At 37.2% G+C, this 13,172-nt stretch overlaps 1 pseudogene; it reads right to left on the reverse strand.

Moving 5' to 3' along the window:
• Positions 1 to 10,966: 10,966 nt before the first annotated feature.
• On the reverse strand, positions 10,967 to 11,209 carry LOC124515042 (protein CEBPZOS-like; annotated as a pseudogene).
• Positions 11,210 to 13,172: the final 1,963 nt, after the last annotated feature.

Genomic DNA, 13,172 nt, shown 5'->3' on the forward strand with positions numbered 1-13,172 from the left:
ACCCGCGTTATCTGTGGATATTGACGTTCTGGCTGCTGAGGGAACCCCAGCTAGCATTCATAGCCCGGGGCATTCTGCTTGTGCCCTCAGTTTCCGTGATGAACTGAGGAGGCAGGGAGGGGGGAAACAGACATGGGAGTAGTCAAGAGGAGAGAGAAATAGAGGGCAACCGCTGTGGGAATAAATTTAAAAGTGTTCCTGCTGGAATTATGGATGTTTGAAAGACAAGCAGCCAAATGTGTTCATAAAGACACTTACTGAGGGAGCTGGCAGCTGTGTTTTGTCAAGCAGTTAGAAGCCGGAATCTTAGGATAAAGGCTGTAGAGAATAAGGGATAGAATTAGGAACTTCTGATCCTGAGGGAGCAGATGAATTTCTGCTTCACAACTTCCCCTCACTGGGAAAGAAATGGGGAAAGAGTCTTTCATTTTGACTGAGACAGGAAGTTCATGGGGCTACTCACCTTCATATGCGGTGCTGTTCAGAGGCCTTGAAAGTGAGCATGTATTTCCTTGTAGGACATTTATCCTTGTAGACATTTCAGGTGGATTTTTATGCCAGAAAGATGATCATAACCACCAACAAGCAATCAAGACTCTAGGCTTGGCTGCACATCAGTGACATGTAATACTACTTCTTAAGTAACTACTTAAGAAAAACATAGAAAATGCTTCTCACTAATTAGCCCATCACTTAACTGATGCCTGCACAGGAACTGATGGCTTGTGGCTGATTCTGCATAGGGGCAAGTATGAAGGATGAGATGAGTGCTATGATCAGGGATCTTTCGCAACAAAAAGTTAAAAAATTCTGAACTACATGTGTTTTCCTCGATGATGATAGACAGTGTGAGCATTCCATAATTGGCAGCCTACATATTTAAGGGTCTCAAGAACTCAGCATTACTATCTTGTCAAAATAAAAAGAAGACTTTTGCAAAGTCTGCTGCAAAAGTAACCTAGTGAGAGACTGAATAGACAAATAGAGTAGACTGATCCAGTGATAGATGGGAGAATGGTCAGACCATCTATAGAAATAGGACTCTGACCCACAACCAGTCCAGAAAACCAATCTCTATTCTATAGTGACCAACCCAGGAAGCCATCCTGCTGTAAATTCAGAGTTACAGAAGGTCAGACTGCTGTCTCCACCAGCAATCCAAAATCCAAAACAGTAGCCCCTATAACATTTGAATTCACATAGACAGAACTTAGTTAATAACTGGCAGCTTCTTTAATTTTTGTCCCTGCTTCTAACTTCGGACCAACTAGAATAAGCCAAAGATGTACCCTTAACCTATCACATAAAATGTTCCACTTCTAGTTAAAGAAATCTACAATTTCTGTGTACCAACAGCCTTCAATGAGGGTAGGCCTGAAGCCTTCCTTTTTCCCCACTATAAAACTTTTCTACTTCTCTGCCTCCCTTTGAGTTTCTGCCAAAATGCAAATGGTTGTGGCTGACATCTACAGCAGTCTCTTAATAAATATCCTCCTCTTGTTTTCATTTGGTAGATCTTCATTTATTTTCCCACTGCTGTATCACAGACCCCTTTATAGCAGTTTTACAAAGTGAACAAAAAAAATTTTTTTTGAAGACAGTGATGAGGATTTTGCATTCTCTCTACTTCCTTGATCTGACAGACTTACTCTTGAATTCAGCATCAAGGAACATACTTTCTATTTTGTAAAGCTCCATTTATTAACCTTGTATTTCACATCAAAACTGTAGGTGTGCTCTAATATCTAAAACTTTCATTTATCTTTTGCATTTATAGAATCTACTGTTTATCTCCATTTATTTAGTGTTTCAAATGCTTATTTTAAGGATTGTAGTTTTCAGTTTTTGGATTTTCAGTTGGTTCTTTGTCATAATTACCTGTACTTGATTCTCAGGTAAAAGATCCCTGATCTGCTTTATAGATTTGGGGTTTTATTTTGTGTATGCTCATATCTACTCTACATATTTGGGAATTTAACATTCTAATTTTAAAGCAATTTCAGATTGCTGTATTATTTTTATTTCTATGGCATAGATTCTTCCATCTTTCAAGTTTATCAAAGAACTTTATTGGTATTAGTTTCTTTATACATGTGTGATCAGGTGTTGGGAGTTTATTATGTCTTGAGGGAGCTTCCATTCTCTCTCAACTTCTTTCTCCCTTTGCTGTTTTGTGATTCCATGATTATCTCAGACAATGACCTCCAGATTTCCAAGCCATTAGTCTAGTAGCTCGACTTTCACTCCATGATGCTATTGTCCTGTAAACCCGTCAAGCCCACACAGGCAACAATCCACTTCCTAGTTCCCAGTTACTGTCTCACAGCAAGAAAACTCTGTCAGCAGTTGCTCGTTTTTCTGTATTCATTGATGAGAGGGTGAGCGGGATTCTAATTATTGGCTTCACATAGAAAAGTTGGTTCTTGGTCTTCTTTCACATGAGGTGTAATCAGTTTCATTTTTACATAGGAGTAAACTTTGTGTGTCCACTGCTTGCTTTTGGGCTCTGGATCCTTCCGTCGCACCCTTACTACCTAAGTCACAGCTTCACTCTGAGTTTCTTTTTTTCTTTTTTTAAGTTTCTTTATTTATTTTGACACACACACGCACAGAGAAAGAGAGAGAGAGAATGAGCAGAGGAGGGCATGGAGAGAAGTGGACAGATAGAGAGAAGGGGATCTGAAGCAGGCTCTGGGCCAGTATCAGAGAGCTCAATGAGGGGCTCGAACTCACAAATCCCAAGATCATGATCTGAGCCAAAGTCGGATGCTTAACTAACTGAGCCACCTAGGCGCCCCTTCACTCTGTTTCTTGTTCTGTTTCTCATTAAGAGAGATGTTTTGCTTTGTGTTAGAATGTGGCTATATATTATTTATTTTTTAAAGTTTTATTATTTGAACAAGGGTATATACATTGATATTTTTAGGTGCACCACATAGTGGTTTGACAATTCTGTACATTGTGCAATGCTCACCATGATGAGTATAGTTACCATCTGTCACCATAGAATGCTATTACAATATTATTAACCATATTCCCTATCCTGTACTTTTCATCTCTGTGACTTATTTCATTTATTTATAATTGGAAGTTTGTACCCTTTAATCTCCTTTACCTATTTTTCCCATCCTCCAATCTCCCCTTCCTTTGGCAACTACCAGGCTGTTCTCTGCATTTGTGAGTCTATTTCTGTTTTTTGTTTACTTATTTGCTTATTTGCTTTGTTTTGCTTTGTTTCATTTTTTTAGATCCCACATATAAATGAAATCATATGGTATTTTTCTTTCTCTGATTATTTCACTTAGCATGATATCCTCTAGGCCCTTCTATGTTGTTTCAAAGACCAAGATCTCATTCCTTTTTCATGGCTAAGTGATATTCCATTGTATATATAGACTGCATCTCCTTTATCCATTCATCTATTGATGGACACTTATGTTACTTCAATATCTTGCCTGTTGTAAATAATGCTGCAATGAACATAGGGTTGCACATGTCTTTTTGAATCACTGTTTTCATTTTCTGTAGTGGAATTACTAGAACATATGGTACCTCTATTTCTAATTTTTTGAGGAACCCCCATACTCTCTTCCACAGTAGTTGTATCAATTTACATTCCTAAACTGTGCACAGGGCTTTTCTTTACTCCACACACTTGAAAACACTGGTTATTTCTTGTCTTTTAGATACTAGCCATTCTGACTGGTGTGACGTGATACTTCACTGTGGTTTTGATATGCATTCTCTGATGATTAGTGATGTTGAGCATCTTAGTATTTAAAATATTTTATTTGTAATTTATTTTTATTTGTACCAGATAAAAGTGCTTATAAATTATGTGCTGTATCGATAAACGATTCATCAGCTGTTTTATTGCCTGTATCAACTGAACTGTTTTTTTCCTTCAGCTTTACTGTGACGTTCTTGATAAATAACGATGGTATATCCTAAAGATGTATTTTGACTGGAGAGTTATTTCAAAATAATGGTAAACATACATTTTCTGTGTCTTTAGGTTTACTGCTTCCTGGCTGCCCAGTATAGCTTGGATAAGATGATAAGCTTTGAAGTCTGATATAGGTTCGAGTACCAGTGGTTCCACTTAGGAGTGATCTGACATTCAACGAATTAATTAGACTTTTTCAACCTTCAGTTCCCTCACATGTAAAGTGAGAATAACAAAGTTACCCATATCATAAGATTCATGGAGTTAAATAACAAATATATAGCGCTTACTATGGTGCCTCGTATGTAGCAAACACTAGATACTACTGCTATTGGTGTAGTTGTCGTTCTCAAACGGAGACCTAAATGCCTTCATTTCTTCTTTCTTTATTGACTTAGCTAGCTAGCTAGCTAGCCAGCTATCATCTATTTAAATCAACAATTGTGTTTTTCAATTTCCCATCTACTGTTTTGTGTTTTTTGGTTATTGGTTTGGTCATTTTAATCTGGTTGTGAAATTGGTATATGCAAAACTTCACTTTATAGTTCAAAGTTTTTTTTTTCCTTTTAAAGGAAGGACTACTAATTTAATGCACAATAATTTTTGAAAACAAGAAATGAATATTTATTTATAAACCAAATTATGCTTGGTCGTAGGGGACATGGATCTTAGAAATAAATATTGATGCATACATGTCATGCTCTTAGTATTACATAGAGAACCATAGTTTAGGGAAGAGTACATACCCAAGGCCATATTCACAATCAGACTTGGTAAATACTCATTTAATAAATACTATTGCTATAGTTTTCCATAAGACTTTTATTTTATTCTGGTGAGTAATAGATGAAACATACAATTAATGAAGATAAATTATATTCCCATCGATAGAATAATCCAAGTTTAAATCTCATTTTACAATTTTGAATCTATATAAAACATAAAAATTATAGAATTACAGAGATATTTGGTTAATCAAATGCAGAGTTAGTGCGGGATTTACATTTGCATTATGATTTTATTATAAAATAGTATACTTATAATTAAATGCCATAACACCATTTATGAAGGACAAATTTTAATGCCTAAGACTCTAATAATATCCTGTTATTATAGGATCATATGCAATGCAGTAGAATCATGTTGTTAAGCAAAAAGTCTGTAAAGTAAAACACACACACACACACACACACACACACAGTCTTTTACATTGAGTCAATTGTGTTTTGCAAATAAGGACTAGAAAGGGAATCTACTGATATTATATTTTATTTCCCATCTCAAAAGCATTCACCATTTGCTGAGTTTTTCCTCTTAAACTAAATTCTGTCATTATTCTGCACAAATAATGATATGCTTTTTTACTTCATGAGAGTTCATTCAGAGGGAAGATAATGCTTTTTTCTTAAAAACAGTAAAATTATATCACTCTATGCTTTATTTATAAATCATACAAACTATTTTTTGCACTTAGATTTGTAAAAGTGGACAGAAATTCTTTAAAATATATATATTTTGTAAGTTCTGCATGTTTTGATTGTGTATACTTGTGGCTATTTAAAACTTGATTTTAATAGCTGTGTTTTTTTTAATGGTAAGATAAAGTCAAATTAATCTTAGTTTTAGTGAAACTATGACCTTTGAGTTTACAGACAACATCTGGAGGAAACAGCTGGGTAACTGATCAGGTGTTTTTTCAAGTAGAAGTGCAATGTGGTGTTCCTGTGGTACTGTTTAGAGATTTTCAATTCTCACATCATGTAACACACAGTGGTGCTATTAATTAGAAACTGATGGAAAGCCAGAAATAAATCCTTATGTCAAGTAGAATGTCTTACATGGAGGAGATTCGAAAGTCATGCAACTTTCTGAAATTGAAATGTTCAGGGTAACAGCAAGGAGAACAGACTCCCTGCTACCAAGTCAATGTTTTCCAAAAGCTAAATGTTAATTTCTCTAATACCTAGTTTGTCTTTTAAATGCATAACATCAAAATGGACTTTCCTGTTTAAAAAAAAAAAGTGTTCCAAAGAGAAACTATTAAATTGCTCGAGTTCCATTGTATGTGCCTTATAAAATAAATTCAAATATTATGCATTTCCTACTACTGCAGACTTAATAGCTACAAAATTAATGTTGTCCCCTTTCACTACAGTGCATTTGCTTTTTCTCAATGTAGTATATTACTACATCATAATTCAGAAATAAGTCATAAACTTCAATATCATCTTTGGCTGGTAGACTGGACTTTTCCTAAAATGTCTAACAGGATCTGTGGTCTTAACGCCTGCCCTAACACATTGGATAGTTACTAGTGCCAGTTTCTTATCTACTTCATCTGTGACATATCTGGCTGTGTCAAGCTTGATTTACCATTAAAAATGTACAGGTCATTGCTACTCAGTGTGTAGTATGTGAAGCAGTAGCCTGGACACCACCCGAAAGCCTGTTAAGAATGCAGGATCTTAGGTCCTACCCCGGACTTACTGAATCAGAATCTGTATTATCTCAGGGTATCCGGATGATTTGCACATTAAAGCTTGGGAAGCCTTGGAGCATTGGTGATCTGCCATGGCTGTACATTAATGTGCTTATAGAGTTAGCGTAGATAGCATCACCTGAACCCCATCACTGAAAGAGAATACTTGGATGAGGTTTGGGGGGGTGGAGGATGGGGTAAGCATCTACATTTTTTAAAAGATCCCAGGGGATTTTGACGCAAAGAGAAATTTAATTCTGATAACATCAGCATTATCTAAGTATGCCTGTGTAAATGCACGTTCCTGGATCTTTCTCCAGAGATATGTTTGGAAGTCCCCAAACTATCATCCTACAGTCCACAATAAAACAATGGCCTTATTAAAGCTGTTATAAAATTTTCTGACCTTTCACACAATTACCTAAAACAATTACAATGTTTTCTAGATGTATATGGAATAGAAATAATATAGGTAGGTAAGAATGTCTTCAGACATATTTAATTAAGGTTAGGTGCCATTTTTTTTTTTTTTTTTTTTTTACAATTCTTTCAACTTTGACTTCGCCGGCATCAATTCACCCTTGGGTAGAAAAATGCCTTTAATAATTACAGAGGTCACTCATTTTCTCATATCACACTGACTAGAGGTTTTTGTTTGTTTGTTTTTGTAAGAAGAGTAAAGAAACTTTCCCAGAAAGTCTTAATGAATATATCCTTCATACTTGTTTGTAAGCTAACCGTTGCAACCAGGTCATTTGCTACTTAGCTTAAGCCCACAGGGGATTTCAGGACTGCTACAACACATGGGAAAGGTGAAATCTACCAAAGGAAAACCAGGGTACCTGGATGAAGAGAAAGGAACTCTATCCTGGAGAAGAAGCCAGCGGATATTTATTCTAGAGGTGTTTTGTTAAATGTACTTTGAAGAATTAGACTTGGTAAATAGCTATGTATTTTCAAAATACAATACTTTGGATTCAATAAAAAGTTTACGTAACAGAAATATGCACTCTGGAAAAAAATTACAAACTTTTTAATTTGTAATAATAAATCTTTTTCTCCAGTTTTTTGAGAAATAATTAAAATGCTTTACTATTTAAATTTAAGGCATACAGCAAGATGGTTTGACTTACATACATATATTATGAAATGTTTGATTACCACAGTAGGTTCAGCTAACATCCATCTTCTCATATAGATAAGATAAAAAGAAAAGAAAGAAGAAAAGAATAAAGGGAAAAAATTCTCCTTGTGATAAGAACTCTTAGGAATTACACTCTTAACAGCTTTTCTACATATCATACAGCACTATTAGCTATAGTCATCGTGCTGTACATTACATCCCTAGTACTTAATTGTCTTATAACTGGAAGTTTGTTCCTTTAAAAAAATTTTTTTAATCTTTATTTATTTTTGAGACAGAGACAGAATGCAAGCGGGGAAGGAACAGAGAGAGAGGGAGACACAGAATCCAAAGTAGGCTCCAGGCTCTGAGCTGTTAGCACAGAGCCCCACGTGGGGCTCAAACTCAGGAACTGAGAGATCATGACCTGAGCCAAAGTCAGAAGCTTAACTGACTGAGCCATCCAGGTGCCCCAGATCAGTTGGAAGTTTGTTCCTTTTGACCACCTTCCTCCAATTCCTTCTTCCCCTAACCCTGACCTCTAGTAAACAGAAGTCTGATATCTTTTTCTCTAGATTTTTTGTTTGGTTTGGTTTGATTTGATTTCACATGTAAGTGTTAAAGTATTTGTATTTAAATGTCTAATTTATTTCACTTAACTTTCAAGGTCCATCCATGTCATTACAAATGGCAGAAATTCCTCATTTTTTATGACTGAATAATATTCCATCACACACACACACACACACACACACACACACACACACACACACATCCCACACTTCTTTATTTATTCATCCATCGATGGACACTTAGGTTATTTCTGTCTTGGCTCTTGTACATAATACTGCTATAAACATGAGGGAACACACATCTTTTTGAGTTAGCATTTTCCATTATATGTGGACATATTCACAGAAGAGGAGTTGCTGGATCATTTGGAAGTTCTAATTTTGAATTTTTGAAGATCCTTTATACTGTTTTCTATAGGTGCGAATACCAATTTGCTTGCCCACCAGCAGTGTGTAAGGGTTCTTTTTCTCTGCATCCATGTATAAACATTGTTATCATTTGTCTTTTTTATCAAGGCCATTCTAACAGGCATGAGGTGATATCTCATTGTGCTTTTAATTTGCATTTTCTTAATGACTAATTACGCTCAGCATTGTTTCATGTGCTTGTTGGTCTTTTGTATATCTTCTTTTGAAGATATATCTGTTCAGGTCCTAGTCAACTTTTGTAAGTGGTGTAAGATATGGGCCCAGTTTCATTCCTCTACATGTGAATATTGAATTATCCCAGTGCTATGTATTGAAGAGATTGTCTTTTCTCCAGTGAGTATTTTGGCTCCCTGGTCAAATAGTGGTTGACCATATATGTTTAGGTTTCTTTTGGAATTCTTGATTCTATTTCATCGGTCTATCCCTATGTGTTTTTATGCTGGTACCATACCGTTTTCATGACCACAACTTTATATAATATAATTTGAAATCAGGAAGTGTGGTACCTCCTGTTGCTTTGTTCTCTCTCAGGATTTCTGTAACTATTCAGGGTCTTTGTGGTTTTATATAAAATTTAGGGTTTTTTTTCCATCCGTATAAAATATGCCATTAGAATCTTTTTTTTTAATTTTTTTTTTTTAATTTTTGAGAGAGAGAGACACACAGAGTATGAGCAGGGAAGGGGCAGAGACAAAGGGAGACACAGAATTTGAAGCAGGCTCCAGGCTCTGAGCTGTCATCACAGAGCCCCATGCAGGGTTTGAACCCACAAATGATGGGAATATGACCTGAGCTGAAGTCAGACACTCAACCGACTGAGCCACCCAGGTGCCCCTATGCTATTAGAATCTTGATAGAGACTGCAGTCAGTCTCTAGATGGCTTTTATAATATTGCTATTTTAACAATATTAATTCTTCCAATCCCAAATTGGGATGCCTTCCCATTTACTGGTGTGTCTTCTGTTTCTTTTACCAGTATCTTATAGTATTCAGAGTAGAGACCTTGAAGCTCCTTAGAAGCTCCTGTTGAATTTGGTTTGCTAGTATTTTGCTGAGAATTTTTGCATTCATATTCATCAGGGACACTGGCCTATAGTTTTCTAGTGTCCTTATTTGGTTTTGGTGTCAGAATGATGCTGGTATCATAAAATGAGTTTGGGAGTGTTCCCTCCTTTTCAGTTTTTTAAATAATTTTGGGAAGGATTGGTGCTAATTCTTCTTTAAATGTTTGGTAAAAATCATCAGTGAAGCTGTTTTGTTTTGGGCTTTTTTTTATTGTTGTTGAGAGGGTTTAATTACTAGTTATTGGTCTATATAGATTTTCTATTTCTTCCTGATTCAGGCTTAGTGAGTTGTATATTTCTAAGACATTTTTTTCATTTTTTTTAGCTTGTACAGTTTGTTTGCATATAGTTATTCATAGCAGCCTCATGATCCTTTGAATTTCTTTGGTGTCAGTTATAATGTCCTTTTTCATTTATAACTTTGTTGGTTTGGATTCTTTCTCTTTTTTCTTGGTTAGTTTAGCTAAAGGTTTGTCAATTTTATCTTTTCAAAAAACCAACTTTTAGTTTTGTTACTTTTTTCTATTTTTTTCTGTTTTCTGTATGTTATTTATTTAAAAAAAATTAATGTTTATTTATTTTTGAAAGACAGAGTGAAAGCTCATGGGGAAGGGCAGAGAGAGAGAGACAGAATCTAAAGCAGGCTCCAGGCTCCAACGTGTCAGGACAGAGCCTGACATGGGGCTCGAACACATGAACTGTAAGATCATAACCTGAAAGTTGGATGCTTAACCAACTGAGCCACCCAGGTACCCCTATATTATTTATTTCTGCTCTAACCTTTATTATTTCCTTTCTTTTGCTAACTTTGGACTCAGTTTGTGCTTTTTTTTTTTTTTTCTAATTTCTTAAGGCATAGAGTTAGGTTGTTTATTTGGGATCTTTTTTTGCTTATTGATGTTGGTATTTATTGCTATGAACGTCCCTCATAGACCTGCTTTTTCTCGCATCCCATAAATTCTGGTATGTTGTGTTTCCTGTTCCATCTCAGAAACCTTTTTTTTCCATCTTTAATTTCCTCTTAATCCATGGGCTGTTCAGAAGAGTGTTACTTTCCATTTTTCAACTCTAGAATTTTTGTTTCTTACATTTTCCTTGTCAAACTATTTTTTTTCCTTTCATGTCCTAGTCTTTTATTTGTTAAACGATAATCTTTTATAATAAATGCCGAAGAAAAGCAACAAGCAAAAGCAGGGGATTTGCATAGTATATGGGAAATGACTAAGCCATGGCAGACCAGAAGTTCCTGTTTTGTTTTGTGGGGCCAGGAGTCTACAATATGGTGTGCTCATCTTCTCCCCCCACAATGGTGTCAAACAGCTTAGATGGGAGGCTGAATGCAATGACTTGTCCTAATTTTTGCTATTCAGCCATTTTTCTTGATCTTCTCTCTGACTCCATGCATTCCAGACCGTTCAACGGATTTGTAATAAACTTCGAGGATGAAGGGAAATTTCTGGCTCATTGTTTGCCTAAAATCTTGGATTGTATTCATCTTATTAAACAAAAAAATATGCTCCAAAAACACCCACAAGTTCAACTACTAAAACTCCTTTAAAGATCTTCTTTTCCAGTGGTTCCATAGCACGGGCCATCATATAACCAACAGGCAGGTGCGTGGTGGGAATGGAGAATTGTTTATTGTTTACAATGTTGTACCTGAGGTGCTTACATGCGGGCAAACTATTTGTTTGATTCATGCATTGTTTTCCTAATTTTGTTAGTTGCCTATCTATGTTTCCTTATAGTTCACTGAACTTCCTTAAGAGGATTATCTAAATTCTTTGTCTGAAAGTTCATAGATTTTCATGTTTGTTAGGTCTGTTATTAGACCTCTATTAGTTTCTTTGGTGGTGTCATATTTACCTGATTTTTAGTGATCCTTGATTCTTTACATTGGTATTTGTGCATTGGAGTAGTTCAGCTCCTCTTCCAGACTTTACAGGTTTGCTATGGAGAGACAGTTCTTCTTCACCAGTCAGCTCAGTTCGGGTTTCTTGGTGTGACTGCTGGTATTGTCTTTGTACAAGTGGGAATGCTATTATGGTTTATTTTGGGGGGAGGCAACTGTTTGAGTTCTGAAGATAGTGATGAGGTGGGGGCATCCCACTGGTTGAGAACAGTGGCTAAGACTGCTGACTTGGTTCCCTACCCATGTGAGTCTGTAGGATGGCTCTGCAGTTCCTTGAATTCTTTGGTCAGACTTACTAGATGATTGACACTAAATACTGTGTTAGGTAATAGATAGGGCTATGAATTAGCTTCAGTGCCCTGGCCTGCTATCCTACAGGCCCAGGGCCTGTACAGCACAACATGTGGGAGCTTGAATCAGGTGTCAGTGTGTACTGAATTCCCTGGTCAGGTGAGACCCCTGGCTTTGCTCTGCAGACAAGGAAAGCCATGGTCTGTGGTCTCAGTTCAAGTGCCACTGTACTTTGGGCTATTGAATTGACTATCCAGTGTCCTGTGTTAGATTTCCTGGTCAGAAAAGCTGAATACTGTATTCTGTGATAAGAAGGGATTAAATTAGATTTCCTGCTTGGACACAGTGAGAGAAGCAGCTCTAAAACTTTACTAGCTCTTCTTAGTTTGTTGTCTTAAGTCAACCAGCACCTCAAGTGTTTTGGCTAAATAGGGCCACTGACTTTGCCCTGGGGGCGATCGGCTCTGTTTTGCTGACTCTTGGCTCAAGTGCCACTGAGCTGCTCAGCTTCCAGGAGTTGTCACAGGCCTTCTAATCAGATAGAGTGAGAAGACTTTCACCACACAGGGCGGGGCTATGTCTCAGCCCCCTTGCCTGGGAATCAGGGGGAGATAATACTTCAGGCTACTCTTAGTTTTCCAAACAGGCTCTCTGAGTGAGGAGGACTAGGAGCTACCCTCAGCCTAGGCACTGAATTAATCCCCCTGCCTGTGCATAGCCAGGAGCCTCCATGTCAAGTACTAGCTTTGCTTTGGAGCAAATCAGTTCTGTCTGCCCACCTCTTGGCTCAAGGGCCACTGAGTTGTATAACTTCCAGGAGTTGTCACCTGCTCACCAGGTGAAATGGGCGAAAGACACTTTCTACAATGAGTGGTGCCGTGACTTAGCACCTTGCCTGGATGTGAGCAAACCAGACTCTTGGGCTGGCACAACTCTGTATTTGAGAATACAAATGAGGCAGATCTGTACTCTGCCAAGTTCCCTGGTCAGAGTATGCCCCAAATTGGTCCTGTTGGTGGGTGAAGCCACTGTTGGAATTACTACTGAGGCCCTATAGGTATAAACTTGGTCTGCCAAGATCCTAGTGCTGGTTTTTGGAAGCACTCCTATCCCCCGCACCTACCAGTAGTCAGATTCCCAATGGGTGGGAACTGAAGATTTCCTGGCAGTCACCACGGTGTAAGATCAGAGTAAGAGCCCCCCAAAATGACCCACAAAGTGTATCCTAAGATGACCCACAAAAGACTGGTTGTCACTTATGTTCTCTTTTCCCAAGGGAAGAGCTGAAGGCTCAGGAGATCTGTGTGGGTGGAGTTCTGCTGGCCTGGAGGATGGGGAATGTACTCAATGTTTAG

Source organism: Lynx rufus, unplaced genomic scaffold (assembly GCF_022079265.1).
Source record: "Lynx rufus isolate CCGP_SWC_20201006 ecotype Redwood Valley unplaced genomic scaffold, mLynRuf1.p SCAF_2, whole genome shotgun sequence".
Taxonomy (NCBI): Eukaryota; Metazoa; Chordata; class Mammalia; order Carnivora; family Felidae; genus Lynx; species Lynx rufus.